At 30.1% G+C, this 15,043-nt stretch overlaps 1 protein-coding gene across 1 annotated transcript in view; it reads left to right on the plus strand.

Annotated features, from left to right (window-relative positions):
* Positions 1 to 6,585: 6,585 nt before the first annotated feature.
* The window catches only part of LOC130892378 (polyadenylate-binding protein 1-like), a 52,065-nt gene continuing 43,607 nt past the window's right edge, over positions 6,586 to 15,043 (plus strand). The window contains exon 1 of the mRNA XM_057797791.1: positions 6,586 to 6,746. The gene's annotated coding sequence lies outside the window, so the exon portion shown is untranslated. The remainder of the gene's footprint in view (positions 6,747 to 15,043) is intronic.

Genomic DNA, 15,043 nt, shown 5'->3' on the forward strand with positions numbered 1-15,043 from the left:
TTCCAACTTCTCGCCAAATAGATATAGTATTGACTGAACTCTGGAGGTATGGGTGTACGTATGATTATCCTTCAAACAGCCATATCTCGAAAACTAATTAAGCTAAAGAGATGAATTTAAAATAAGGTTGTAGGTAACGTTAAAGTATATGTTCGATATTTTTGTCAGAATATTTGAATAATTACGAGCATAGATAGTTAATGAATAAAAATTTTATCTTCCATTTTCTTAGTGACTCACAATTGTAATCTCTAAAATTTCATTATGAGTCACTTGTTTAATGATAGAGGTTCACATCACTAGCATAACCGTTTGTAGGAGGACGGCTGTTTAAAAGGTTTATAATATAATTGTTTTTTGATTTAACTTCTTCTTTGCAATAATATTTTTCTTCTAAAATTGGGTATCCTTCTATTATTAGAATAAATTCTTTTGGAGTCTTGACCAAGTACGGGTTGTTAAAGAATGAATATTTTTGGGTAATGGATAATAGAATACAAATGGAAAAACTCAGCAGTTTGGGATTTCATGAGTAGCAAAAATTATTTTGGAATTAGAAAGGTTACTTGAGAGCCCAGAAAGAGATAATATGTCAAAATATTATTGAGTTTTGAAACTTAGAAAATGAAATTGCATTTTTAATATTATCAAATAATGTAATTAAATCTTCACAATCCAGATTGATTTGTGAAATTTTTCTATAAAATGTGATAAAATTATTTGAAGTTGAATTTTTTCTAATTATTTTTAAGTTTTTGTTGATTTATTGTAATGATCAATTAACTTTTTATGTAAAAATATTTGTATATTGACAGACAAGCCTCAACATTAGTTATAAGTATTTTCATAAAACAAAATTTTCTTTGAATTTCTTGTTAAATCTATTTTTCAATAGTTCTTGAAGTGCCGTATTTGAAATAACCATTATTCACTCAGAAGAATTATAATTCTCGTGCTATTTTATGTTTAATAATATAATATTATTATCTTTTTATAATTTCAAAAATTTTAGAACTTGTGTTGTGATTATGATTATGGTATTTTTTCGAGTGTAGGATAAAACTTTTCAAAATACGCTAGATCTCACTTGGCTATGCAATAACATCGAGATGTGAAATTTTATTAAAACGCGAATTTCGAGAGTAATTATGAAAAAGCATCTCATAAAAACAAAGGAACAAGAAGAATAAAGACAGCGCTACATATGAAGTAGTAATCTGAATAAGCCTTATTCGGCAAAAGGCGCCAAAAGCGCAATTACTAAGATTAGAATGCACTATGCTCTAATGGTTCCGACTGAGTTCAAAGACGAGTTCATTCAAATCTATTATGCTTTGTTTAAAGATGGTGGAATCATTTAAAAGATATTTGAGAATATGTCAAGACTTAAGTTCATTAAAGTGAAAACGAAGTGAAAATATATTAATGTTTTTTGTTATATCCACTGATATATTTAAAATTTTTGAAAGTCTTCTCCCATTCAAGATCAAAGAATGATTGATAAATTAGTTATAACAAAATTATACAATATTCATATTTTTGACGTGGTTTTGTCTGAGGTGGAAATAGATGTTATTTATTGGGCTCAGTTAGTTGTAAGTCGTGGTAGTTTTAATACAAATATGGGAAAAAGTTCGAAAGAAAGCTACAGATAGATAAATTAGATAAAAAAAGATAATTAATGATAATGTGTTATCGTCATCTAGCATTGTATTTTTCTTTTTTTTTTCTGGTGAAGTACGAAACGAGACAATTTCTACTCACTTGAAATCACTGAAAATCCGATCAACAGTTCGTAAGCTAACACCTACAGCAGCCAAAACACGTTTACTAATCCAAAATTAATAATCAACGCTATTTAACAATGGGCATCCTTTGAATAATTAAACTTACTTTGAATTCAACTAAAACATAAACGAGAATCTACTTTTCCTAAAATATAATTAATAAATGTTATAAAGAAATTAATAGCTGAACTGAAAAAATCCATATTCTCGTGTTTAATATAATTATTGCCAATCTGGACATGCAAAATTGTCTACACGATGGGTACTACGAATGTTAATGCGTGCACACGAGCAAACTCGATTTCCTTGTAAAATTAGTAAGAATTGATGAGCAATGGAACTAATATAAAGAATGAGGTCCATCAAAGCTGAAAAATTTCAAGTTGTAACCTTCAGTAGGCCATGGTAACTATAGTTTGAGTAGATTTACCTGCTGTATTGAAAAATTAAAGTAGTATCACTACCAAATTTTTTTTCATTGTATATTGGACGGAAGAAGTAATTAAACACCTACTATGATAAATGTGAAACATTGACGATGTTATAGATTTACATGCCAATCGGGCTGAAAGGCGTATGTAATAAATGGAATTGTCATAAAGCTTCCAAATATTGTTCGTAATTTGTTGGAAATTGAAATTGTATTGAAGTCAAATATTTGTGAGATAATTAGTAAGTGTGATATTTTTTTTATATTAGCATTTTATAGCAACAATTTGAAAGAAGTAACGTCAATTCGTGTTGTACGATGGTGAAATCTTTCTTGAATTGTTTCTCAGAAAATAGGTTAAACTGTATTGTTAAATTGTTAATTTGACTTCACTTATCATTTATCTATTCATTTCTTCGCTGAGGATATCCAATATAATGCAAATTTCAAGAGTCATATAAAATTTTTGGAATGTTACTTTGAAGGAAATACATTTTGACCTATGATTATTCGAAATTATGTCGAGGAATATGTCAAAACAAACGTTTTAAGCGATTTATTGTCATACATTATTCGTCTAGTGTAGATATGGGATCGTGATGGAGCGTGAGTTATCAATTTTTGTGAATACATTATTTCATTTCCCCTTATGTTATTTTTATTATTAATACATAGCAAATAACGAAAGTTGATGCAATTACAAAATTTATGGGGGTAGTTTATAGACAGATAATTTGCTGAGAATAGAAAACTCATTTCATTTAACTCTTAAAAGTGCATGTGAATGTCGATAGTAGAATGTGACATTTTGATAGAAGCGAGATTTCTATTATTTGACCAAACAATAGCACATATGCAGCAATGTCGAGGCTTTGTAGCGAATGCAGATATTGATGTATATATTATTTCACAAGAGACTCACTTGTCAACTTATCCAAAGCACCCAGGAGATATTCATGGTCAGAATCGTTTGAATGTAAATTTTTAATTACCTACATTTTAAATTCCCATAAGGTATCAAATGTTCAATTGTTATGACATCTTCCGATAATAGCGTACATTATAAATAATGGTAGTGTATATAAAATTGTCAACACAATTTGCACAAGGGTAGTGGATTGTGAGAGAAATTCACAAACCGTGTTTAAATTAAGAATAATGTAGTGATTGCTAAATAAAACGCCATGAAAAATAATTAAATAATATAATATAATATCAGATGAACAGTTAATTTAGAAAGAACTACCGCTTTAGAGATGTTTAACAAATTTGTAACACTAAACTACATACAACAAAAAAATTCTAACTGAAAATTGGAAATATCCCGTCTTTTCATTGATAAACTCAACGGTTTTCAAATTTCATCCACAGATATTCCGCGAAAAAACGTGAATAGGTAGGCATAAAATGTCATTGATTTCCTGGTCAGAAAAATTTTGAACTTTTGTAATAATTTTTCATAAGAGTAGAACACTTTCAAATGATTATTAGCACCGACAAAGTTAGTTCAATTAAATAAGTGTTCTTCTAGTGGAAAAACAAATATATATATATATATATATATATATATATATATATATATATATATATATATATATATATATATAATATTAAACTGTCTTAGAATTCCGCTAGAGACTTGTTCACAAATTAAAAGGTACTCCATAATCTACGTTACCATGTTAGGTTTTGAACGTAAACAAGTAGTATATTTGTGTAAACATTCCTAGTTATGATACATCCAGACAATATCCAATATTTGAAACAAATTATTAATAGTAACGATTGTTAACCTCAGTATAAACAACTATGGTGATATAATGATAGTATAAGTTTAGTCAATGGAAAATTTCTAGTGAGTATGAATGGATGCTTCTGGCATAAAGATCGATTTTTGAATATGCTCTAGATTATCGATAAAGGTGAATCTATGGGATAGGCGTTTTAGATCTGTGAAGTAGTTTTAATTTCTTAATCACCTGAAAAGACGTGACATTTTGTGCAGTTTTTCATTTTTAAGTTGTTTTATGGTTACTAATGATATATTAACCGATTTCTTGTCAGGTAACACTTCAATGACAGAATGACCATGTATTGGGACATGAAGATTTTTCAAATTATAACCCTTTTCACTAAAATTTACAAAGAATTTAGTGACAATTGTTCCAGTCCCTGAGATATGTCAGCTGCATCATCATAAAAAGAACATGATGCCAACTGTATTTGTTAGTATGCATTTGTGTCTCGGATATACTATTTTTAACAAATGTTGTCCATTCTACTCCAATCTTGGCAGTGATATGGTTTAAAGCTCTTGATTTAGCGCATAATATATATACCAAAAAAAGTATTTTCTTTACAAATATACAGTACAGCACCATCAACTGATGCATCGCTAAGGCAATCTTACTGAATCTTAATTGAAAATGGATATAAAACTTGTCTACCAGTATAAGTTTCCACTAAATCTAGAATGTAAGTCAGTGGACTTCTCCAAATTCAACTTTAGTTGCTATGTTCTTTGCCTTATTAGTTTAGCCTTGATCATTTCTAGCCCAATTGATCCAAGAGGATCAAATATTTGTGAGACTGGTGAAAAGAATTTAAATTACCTCTAAATAATTCGAAAAATCAATTTTATACCTTAACCTTGGAATTCCAGTATAGCCCTAATGTTTTTGTCATGTCATCTTCCGCTTGTAATCTATGAACGCCATGATATGAATTCCTGTATTGAAGAAAATTTATTAACTGCGTCTTTCCATTTACATCCAATCCTTTTTGTGCGATAATTGATTTTTTTGTCAATATGTAAAATAGTAAAGCATTCCACTACTTAACCCAGGGATGGGGAAACTTTTTTCTTCGCGTGCCAATTTTTGTTAACGAAATATATAGCGGGCCAAGTTGTAGCATTACATTATTTACTAAAATAAAAGTATTACTTTAATTTTTCTGAAGCACTAATTTATTGTGAAATATTAAAAAATAACATTTTCAATTGCAATTAATTGAACTCAAGTTAGCCGCGAAGTAAAAGGTTGAGGAGCGCTGGTCTTTGTGGGAACATGTAACATGTGGAACTGTTTTTGTTTCTGCATGACTTCATCATAAGCCGGTTCCATTTATGATGCTGAATTGTTAACAATGGAAAAAGGAGGTCATCCGAAAGCCTATTACGAAGAAAATTTTTTCTTAGTTTCATTATTGAAAACGTTTGTCCGCACAAATAGCTTGTACCAAACATAGCCATTATTTTCTGGGCGTGGACAACTATATTTGGGTATTGTGTCCTAGATAGATAAAATAGCAATTTGCTGGTGTTCAGAAATAGTTGCTTCAAATGGGTAGTGCGTTTGACGACAGACGCACCTACTCGAGCTTCATTTTCGGTTTTCGCTCATATCCCTGTCTGCGCTCGCATATGTTGTTTTATGTGCGACGTGCACTGCCATTACTGCCAATTGATAAAAATGTAATTTCTGATAATAAGAACGCTGTACTTGATTTTTGTTTGATGGTCGCGGGCCGGATTTCAACGCTTTGCGGGCCGGAGATGGTCCGCGGGCCGTAGTTTCCCCATGCCTGACTTAACCAGATAACCTAACATACTTATTGATCACAAATTCCTCTTAATGCAATTTGATAATTTTTCAATTCTGAATTGCTTGCATAAATTATTTCACGATAAAAATAAATGGTTTCAGTGAAATCACTTGCAACTAATTTTTTATTTTTAAGAGCTCCAAACACAAGCTCATACATCCATTTATCATCAAAATTCTCTATAACCGCACATCAACAACTATTCTCAAACTCTAATTATTGTTGATAACTATCATTGAAGATTGAAATGTCTAATGGAGTTAGTCTAACGTATTTTGTATGAACTATTATTATGATCTTAGTTTACAACATTATCATTTGATTAAACCTGTTTTCTTCGTGTAGATTTTAGAGAGGCTATAAACTTGTAAGATTTCCTAAAAAGCTAATCTTTCTTGTAGTTTCTCATTCTCATTTGATTCGTCCAGCACATTGATTTCATCTTGTATTTGATCAAAGTCTCCCCACAATTCTCTAAATTTTCTACCCTAGACCGTATATCCATTAGTTTATCGTCAGTTCAACTATTTAAAAATGTATCAAAAGTTGTAAGTAAAGCTATAATAATACCTAGCTTCTTTTTCCAAACTAGTTATTCAATAATTTCTTAATCCTTATCAATGCACGACTAGCACACAGTTTGAATATCTATTTTTCCGAGTACTTTTTCTGATACGGACCTGGGCAGAACGCTTCGAACAGTTCACTCTCCTGTTTCGTTCTGTCAGCAGTATCATATTTTTTTTAGAAAATGTGCGCATTGGAAAGTATACACGTAAGAGTTGTCGTTAACAATATTCACTTTTAAAAATAATGTTTTATAGTGATACCTAAACCTGTTCATTTTATAGAAAATTATATTTAAGGCATATCCATGCATTTTCGGATTTCCAAACAACAGAGAAAAAGCATAGCTAGCTAGCGTAAGTACCTAGGGTTATAAACTCGGGATCTTGGGAACTTTAGCTCTTCATCTACGCATAAATTTGTTACTAGAAAATATATTATTATTCAAAGAGATTTATATAAATTATGTTAAAATTGAAAACTAAGATATTGGTTCAGAGAATTTAACACATGGTTTTCGGTTCTTCATTTTTCGGCGTGTAAGAAAAGCTCTATCTATCCATCCAAAAATTCTCTAAGAGAACTTTTTATTTCGTCCAAATCTGGAAGCTGCCTGGTCTTCAGTTTCTTTTAGTCGAAAATCTACCACTAATGGCTTTTTTTCTGTCAACAAATGATTTCGACTCTATCTACGATCATATTTCTCTTATCCACTTTATAATTGTGTTAAAATATATTGTTATGAAGAGTAATAATCCATTAACTTCTAATCGTCTAGAATACTTCTGAAGAAGCTTCTGTTGAACTGTGCTTTGATAGAACGATATATTATTCATTGTAACTTAAATTAATGTGGTCAGATCTATGCAGAAAATTGTTGATTAAAAATGGGATGTGTCCCTATTATTCTTGGTGAAAATAAATTAAAGAAAGTGTACTTATAATAAATAGATAAAAATACTTCCACCACACAAATGTATGTTTAAATTGGTTTGGAAAACCACAAATATGAGATGAATTATGATATATAATGAAAATGTCTAGTTGTATTGTATATTTGTACAAGAATGTGTAGGAACTGCTGCTCATGTTTCAAAGCATACGCTTTATACGGTTTGAAAAGTATTGGGAAAAGGGTCAGTCAGTCCGGTAGAGCGTCATTATTATATTCTCAGAATACCGACAGACACAAATTAAGTTCTTAAATTCACCACATGTGTTGAATATCCCATAAAATATTGATTTTTCACTCACTCTGATCGCTGAGTATAAGAATTATATGAAAAACTGGGAAATAAAATCAGTTGAAATTCAAACCGTGGAAAATAAGATAATGGAGAAAATATAATATATGATAGTATATACTCTCTGCTATGCTAAACACGATAAATTAGGTAAATAATATGAGCATTAACTAGTCAAATGGAGTAATTCTCAACTAGAGCAAGACTGCACAATATTGAGAAATGAAAAATTTGGCGTGGCATTTGTTTAGTTTAGCCGTTCTACATAGATATTCAGATTCGTAGATAAGCTGTAGGTTCCCTATATCTCTCGTAAATAGAGAAGACAGCCGAAGAACTAAATTTGGGTGGTTGACGTCAATGTTACTTGTTTTCTTTCTTTTCTTCATAGTACTTCCTGCTTCCATCACTTTACTTGTAAGTCTGTCTGTTTTCTTTCATTCCAGGGTCTGTCTATACAAATTTTACTTTCTTCCCATTTCTTATTATCAGCTCTGTTTTGTTATTTGTTATCTTTTTATTTCTACATTTGTTCTACTTTGCTTTCCATCCTATACTTCTTAGGAGTTCCATTTCATTATGTTTATCTTGGCATCATTATTCTAGTGAAATTTAAAAACAACCACAACAAAGCAGGTTACCTGCTATTTATTAATAAGGAATATTTGAAAACAAAAGATTGCATACAAAAATTACCAATTACGATATTACATGTAAAATATCAAATCATTGATTCAGTATTGTTTATATCCAGGAGCTATATTGAGGAACATTTCAAATATTTATAAGAATAAATGCATCATATTTATCGACACGTATGGTGAAATATAGTTATTATCAAAACTTCTTCAAACAATCTATCAGTATAATCAGTAATGGATAGACTTATCGAAAACCCAAAAATAGCACAAACGCAGCACAATGGATTCTTATTTTTTTTGTACAATGATAATGGAATTGCAACCAGAACAGGCTGTCCTACCATATCAAAATAATGTAGTTTCGCCTCATTTCCTCCAACTTTATGTCTACTTATGCTGGCAGTCCAATCTAGGGTTCTAAAGCGTAAATACAAAATTAACTCAACCTTGTCTTATCCGCGTAAGCCGTCTATAAACTGGGTGGTGGCACAACAGAGGTGAATGTAGATTGCCTACATTCTATCACGGACATGACAGAAGAGAAGATATGACCATATATTATATTACTTTGAATTTTAACGAATCAAAGAAAATATCAATTACGTCATATCTTGACTGTATTGTTTATCAAAAACACATATTTTTGACCAATTTTTGTCTCCAATTGATTGTTTATAAATGTCCCGACTTCGTGTAGAAACGTAAATATACATATTACGTAGACTTCTTATTCTGCCACTGCATAACTTAGTCCGCCGCACCACTACATTATTAAGAGATCAGTTACACATGTTATCTGTTATGCGTCGTTCTGGAAGCTTTCAAAGAAATTGGCTGGTTCTCAAAAACTGTAAACTGAATAGAGGCAAAAACAAATGTAAAAGGTCGGAGCCCCTAATAGTATCAGATTTCAAAAATTTAATAGAACTGCAGCATTTAAGGTTATTTGATATTTGTGTTATTCTAGTTATATCATACAAATACATAATATATATACACGACAAGTTAAAACTATCTGTATATGGCAAAATACTTATAGTAAAATCATGAAAACTTCTACGTTTGGGTTTACGATTTTTTCAACTAAAATATTTTCAAATATGGCCGACTTCCTGTTCTACCGGAAGTAAAATGTAACTTTGTTATTTTGAACAGAACACTCTGTATATTAATACATTTTTGAAATCTACATAAAATTTTAGTATACTTTTCTCTGAAAAGTTTTTTCGAAAAATGCATACTTTTTGAGTTTTTAATTTTTTTGGTAAAAAAGTTGACCGTTGCAGACCCTTATAAATTAATTTTTAACGAGGATACCCTTGAAGATATGAAAATAGTTTTTATTCGGATGTTTTTATCAGGGTGAGACGTATTTTGAATGAACGTATGTTGAAAAGTTTTCCATTTTAAACACGGTGTGTATAAAAAGTTTTCAAAGCTTAACTTCATAAATATCAAATTTTTCCAAATAGAACCATCCGGTTTTTTCTAATTTAATGCGTTTAGGAGTAAAAAATAAGGCAAATTCATGTATACTTTCCTATACCTAAACCTTACCCTTATCCAGATATTGAATGTTTTTTATAAATTTTTAGAGATGCAGGTGTGGTCTAAATGTTATTTTGACCTGTTGATACAAGCACTAAGAAATCAAAAAGTATGTTTCTTGTTCTTATCTTTATCAAGGTCTGTGAAAAAAATCAAATCAAATTGTATTTACTAATCCTATTCCAACTTTTAGTCGTTTCCGAGATATTTGAGGTTTTAAATTATTATTCTCTTTTTTTAATTTTTCATGTATACTTTTAGTAGGTTTTGTAATAAATGACACTTATTTAACTGCCATTAGTCAATAGTTGATATTTTTGAAAATCGTGAAAATAGCTCGTTCTTATTTTAATAAATAAAATTTAGACCACACCTGCATATCTAAGAATCTACAGAAATCATTTAATATCTGGATAACGGTAAGGTTTAGGTATATGAAAGTATGCATGAATTGCCTCATTTTTTACCCCTGAATGCATTAAAATAGAAAAAACCGGGTAGTTTTATTTAAAAAATAAAGTTGAATTTTGAACACTTTTTATACATAAAATAGAGAATTTATTCAATATAGATTCAAATATGACGAACTCTGCTAAAGACAACCAAATAGAAACCATTTTCATTTTAATTTTAATTTCATTTTAAGGGTATCCTCGGAATTTATAAGGGTCTGTAACGGTCAAATTTTCTACAAAAAAATTAATAACCTAAAAAGTATGCATTTTTCGAAAAAACTTTTCGAACAAAAGTGTATACTAAAATTTTTCATAGATTTCAAAAATGTACTATTCAAATTAGGAAAGTTACAGCCGGTAGGACCGGAAGTCGGCCATCTTTGAAAATATTTTAGTCATAATATCGTATCTGAAAACCCAAACGTAGAAATTTTCATGATTTTTTGGCATATACAGATAGTTTTAACTCGTATACATACAAATATATAATTGAAATTTTCGGTTTGTCAAAATTTCCATAATATTCAACTATTTATTCATTCACTTATAATTTTTTTGAATATGAAATAGACTTGTTGTACCTTGTGCGCTTTTCAATCAATCAACATTTGACATAGGAATTACGGGTTGATTGCACACAACTTAAATCCACACCAAATATATTTAAGAAATTAACAATCGGCAACCGAGCTACTTATTGCAAGATACATTAATCAATATCTATAAACAAAAAAAATATATATTTTTGATTTGGAAAAAGAGTTTCTAAAGATAATTGGCGACTCTGTGGGGAAATGGGTGGATATATCAAATCTTAGTTTCAAAAAAATTGATTTCCAACAACATTGAGGATGCCTCTTGATACCAGTCTATTTTTCACAGAAAAAAACTTATACCGTACCACGAATTTATTTAAGATAAAAATTGATTTCACACAACGTTACGAGGTCAATTTTTGACCTAACATAGGACAGAAATTTTTTTATATTTTTTTCATTTCTTAAGTCAATACACTTAGTCCAGCGATACAATGATTGTGGCGAATATAGGAAAAGTAAATTCACATTTGTAAAGTGAACATTGATATAAAACTTGAAGGATTAGAATTCTGGGACTAGATTTAGAATCTATCGAAAAAAATGATTTAAAACAACATCCAGCAGTTTTGTTTACAATGATATATATTGACGAAAAGCACATTACACAAGTTTACTCACCCCAAAATATCCGTCTTAAGATGTTTTTCTGTGGCTTAATTTAAGAACCGAGAAAATTAATAAATTTTTATGTAACTGGAGTAACGTTAAAGGTTTTTTATAGCAGCCAGTAACGGCATCGATAAAATTGTAAGAAGGACACCTTTGAATGATACAATTATTATAGAGTAAATTCAAATGCTGGATACTGATATATAGAGGTAACATAAATGAGTAACGAACCGATGTATATAGTAAATTCCGGAATTAGACAAAGGCAAATATAATTTTGGTAAAGGTTTATAAATTTTCGAAAACGAAAACGAAAACTTGTAGAAAAAGAAGCTTTCTTTGTGTTAATGGGAGATAAAAAACGAATAACCAAAAAGGAGAGATCAAAAACTTTATTTAGAGACCTATACACTGGAATATTATAAAGTTGTAATGACCGATGTCGTGTATCCAGTGTCTGAAAATCTGTCATTTTAATAGGATCAACTTGTATATTGGCTAAATTTCAAAATTGAATTCTAAAAATTAATCTACCTATAAGCCTATAAACAAAAACTTCGTATGAAAATTTATTTGAACGTAACATTATTTTGACTTTGCCACGAAGATTATTCCCAATTATCTATTTGATAGAGCAATAATTGTGGGAGACCAGAAATGATGCGGCTGAAGGTGCTATTGCAGTTATAATTACAGTACACAGTAAGAGTAGCTTATGAATGATGCGAGAACAGCTTTGATGGGTGCAGTATATGCTATTGAAACTTTGGGCTTAACAATATCATCTGACGAAACGGAGGTAATAATTCTTTATGGAGGTAGAAACCAAGTTGTGAAATAATAAGTCAGGTGAACCATTGATCAAACACGGTTATTTTATACGTATAACTAGCTTTGAACAAAATACTTATTGGCAAGATTTTCCTAAAAAATCGGGGATATATCATATTTATGCAAATCAACTAAAACTCATCACAAAGTTTCAATTGAATCACTCATTTATTTCGAGGTATGATTATAATATTGTCAGAAAGATGATGTCTGCTGATCATCTCTGCTTAGTAGAAAATATATTTCCATGACAAAGTTTTCACACTTTTTGAAGGAGAGATTGAATATTTTTCTGGATTTATAGCTCGTAGTACAACATATAGAAAAATGAACTGTTATTGTTATTTTCCTGTCCATAAAACTAGGATTGACATTTTGGTTTTGGTAAACAAAAACCATTATCCGGTGAGAACAATAGTCACATTTGAAATCTGCAAAAGATAGATTAATTCAATTTAGCTGAGTTTTTCTAAAATTATATGGTCACGAACGCCACTGTCATGCACGGTTCTTATTTATGTTATTAACACAAAGCCATTCATCCTCGAGACTAGACAGATACAGGACTTAATAAAAGAGTAACCAAGTACCGTAAAGAAATAAAACGTCACCAGAAGGAAAAACGGTGAACAGCAATTTGAGATATATTGCATTAGACCAGCAACCGTATTCGGACAACATTTGAAGAAACAAGCAATTCTAAGCCACAAGGTTAATAAGATGAATTGGGTATAATTTAACAAAAGAAACAGCAAACGAGTACATAACAAAGTAATTGTCTCCAAGACGGTTATATTTGTCTGATATTAATACGATAGTAAGGTCGAATTTCCTTAAATAAAATTACAGAAATATTAAACAACTTTACAAAATATTAATTCCGCATATTACTGTATTCGAATATTCGAATTTCGAATCCTTCCCAATCTTTAATTATGAACCTTTCTGTATCAAATATACCGGTCAACATACAAGTCACAACTACCATACGAACTGAAGTAGTAGTTTTTGCGGGTAGACGCTTGCAAGTTGTCAATTGTAGAAAGACATGCCGGTCACCAGCGCACGTTTTGATTTTTTGGATAAAGGTAGAATAACATCATCTCTTTTCTCAACTGAAAAAAAAGTTTAAAAGGTCGTAATCTTTCTTCCAACGAGTAGGTAATAAAAGCTGTGAGGGTCTGGTTTGCAGAGCAAGAAGAAAAATTTTTTTTAGAAAGTCTATAGTAGGCTAAGAATTTTCCAGTATATCCTCGTACATATAAATCTGAATTATAACGAAGTTTTTGTCAGCTAGAGTTTGAGAGTTTTCTTATTAGGAACGAATGAAACATCAAAGTAGACTAACTTTAATATATTTTCCGAGTACAGTATAAGAAATATGTATAAATGTATAACAATAATAATTTTTTTTTGAAATTTTATTATTTCAACGGTTTCAATATATTCCTTATTTACCTACCAGCATCGAAATAGTCACAAGCAGATGTTGCAAAATGGAAAAGCAAGCAATATTGATAAAATCAGATGTGTCTACTTCACACATTAGCATCTATAGAGTTAGTGTCAATTGCGGCACTCATTCTTCTTGCAAAAATTCCAAATATTGTAATACATTCAGAATTTAGATGAAAAATTTTAGTCTCATAAGTTGATCTCCTACAATCCCTGTCAATGGACGTTGAATATATTTTCTTATCCGCCCATTATCGACAATTTTGCCAATTGTTGTTGTTCAAAATATCGAATGTTCGGTTCTCATGAAATTATAATGCACACAAGTTGTTTAAATATCCAGATAAGCTAATCTACATTTAACTTTCTGTTTCAATTGGCAAGAAAACTAACGTTATATTTAGCAGTTATGGACAATTTTACACACCCTATAAAATAGTTATGTGATAGTGAATAAATTTAAATCGAAATTTCACTACACTACCTTATGTCTTTAAAATGGTTTGGCATGAACTGTAACTCTTTTATCCGAATGTTTCTTTCTGTACACCAACAAATATTTTAATGTCCTATAAATATTAAATGTTTTCCAAATTGATTCTCATTGTGCATGGTTTGTAGTTTATACTATTATAATGGTTCGTTTTATTTTCTCTTTCACGTTTCATTCTTTTTTAGGGACAAAAGATTCAGTGGCGCATATTTGTATTCAATTGAGATAACGATAATGTTAACTTCAGAGCTTCTGAGTTATGTAGGTTTTCAATTATAGTTAAATAACAAGGACCTTAACTAATCCAATTTATGCTAAATTAATATGATGCCGTATATATGGATGTCCTTTTACAAAAGGGCGCAACATAATTTATGGTTATTATTCTCCAAGCTCAATGTATATTTTCTAGAATTTTCTATCAACATTAAGTTTCTGATTTATTATCTTTTTCGTAAGTCCTAGAAATTTTTAGTTAATCTTACATTTTTACAAATGTCGGGTTTCCAATGAATGTACGAGATGATCTTTCTTTTTAAAGGATTACAACTTTTTTTAAAGGACTACAAATTTTTTGTCTGCACAATAAAAAATATTGTCCTAAGCAACTTATAAAAAGAACTGGATTCCCATGGAAAACATTTTAATGTAAAATATTGACAATACCAGAAAATATGGCTCACACTGTCAAAAAGTGGTCACATCTCATAACTTCAACTATACGTTTCTCCTCCTTCAATGCATTTATACCTTTTTAAAGTTCTTCATATTATTTTCT

Source organism: Diorhabda carinulata, chromosome 1 (assembly GCF_026250575.1).
Source record: "Diorhabda carinulata isolate Delta chromosome 1, icDioCari1.1, whole genome shotgun sequence".
NCBI lineage: Eukaryota > Metazoa > Arthropoda > Insecta > Coleoptera > Chrysomelidae > Diorhabda > Diorhabda carinulata.